This window comes from Propithecus coquereli, unplaced genomic scaffold, assembly GCF_000956105.1.
Source record: "Propithecus coquereli isolate 6110/MARCELLA unplaced genomic scaffold, Pcoq_1.0 Scaffold26, whole genome shotgun sequence".
NCBI lineage: Eukaryota > Metazoa > Chordata > Mammalia > Primates > Indriidae > Propithecus > Propithecus coquereli.
In genome coordinates, this window is record NW_012148174.1 from 1,118,084 (window position 1) to 1,119,411 (window position 1,328).

The window sequence follows — 1,328 nt, forward strand, 5'->3', positions numbered from 1 at the left end:
ACTGATCAATCTATGCTTTCTGTTCTTTTGTTTGACCACCTAGATAAGAATCCAATCCTAGTAAGAAACGGGGACGTTCTTTGTTCTTTTGCTCTTTATGTCAATGTATTCCGGATCCATTCTGCTTTATTCAGTGTACGTAAAACTGAGTCCAGCATTCCACCTGCTACCTGGCGTTTTCTTTATTAGATTCAACGTATGATTTACAGTTTACATTGTATTCTTCGTAGACAGATCCAACTGGGAAAGACCATCAGTTAGTATTTTTCTTATAAGGGATGCTAAGATGCTATTTTAATTTAGCGTTAAAATATTTATGAAAAAATGCCTTTGAAGTTAATATTTTTAACGTACTGAAAGTGAGTACACGTGCATCTGTCCAAACAGCTTTCAATGGAAAGAGGCATTGGGCAGTGTTCAAAGTTGTTATAACACAAGCTCTCTCTGCTTATGATCACATTCACACAAAAACAACACATCATGAAAAAACATAACCTTAAATTTAAACTTTTAGTTACCAATAAGCATAAGCACAACGTAAAATATTAAAATAGATGATGTTGAAAATATCGTTTACAAATGTCAAAAAACCGTAAAAGTCACGTGAAATAAATGTCAGCTCTGTTTTTACTATTACAAATACTGTGGCTATTAACATTTTTTTTCCAACAGTTGGAAAAAGTACGTTAAAGCAAAATGAGCCCAATAAATGTTAAAACTAAGACAAATATATTCCTATCACCAAAATCCTTTCACATTTAGATATCTGTCAGTAGCTAGAAAAATCCATTTTTCTTTTCAGAGTTAAGCTGTTTTATTCTTCCACATGTTTTACATTTGTTAAAGGATGTGGTTCCGTTGAAAGACATTTTGGCTTTCATCCTCTCTGTCGTACGAGTAAATGAAAGCAAATGATGCCGTTGTAAAATATAAAGACAAAAGAAAATTTTGCCAAGGTTGCAAACAAGTATAAGCCTGTAACATATATATATATATATACACATACAAAATCTGGATTAAATATCAGGGTTGTCAGAAGCACTGTCACACAATGCTGCTCTGTCCTTGATGTAAATCACTATGTTTAAGATCGTTTATAGAGCAAATTTCGTCCTAAGTTCAAATTGTTTCCTTAACTTGAATAGATGGGCGCTTGACCCACCCCCTAGTAGTTCAGATGCTCAACAGCCTGATTCAGAAAGTGCCCATCGTGTTCTGTCCTACAGGAGCTAGACAAAAGGCAGCACAAACACAGACCAGGTCCTTGGGGTCACTAGGCACAGGATGGAACAGACTGGTTGAACAAGTTTGTTTTCTTAAGTCAACAC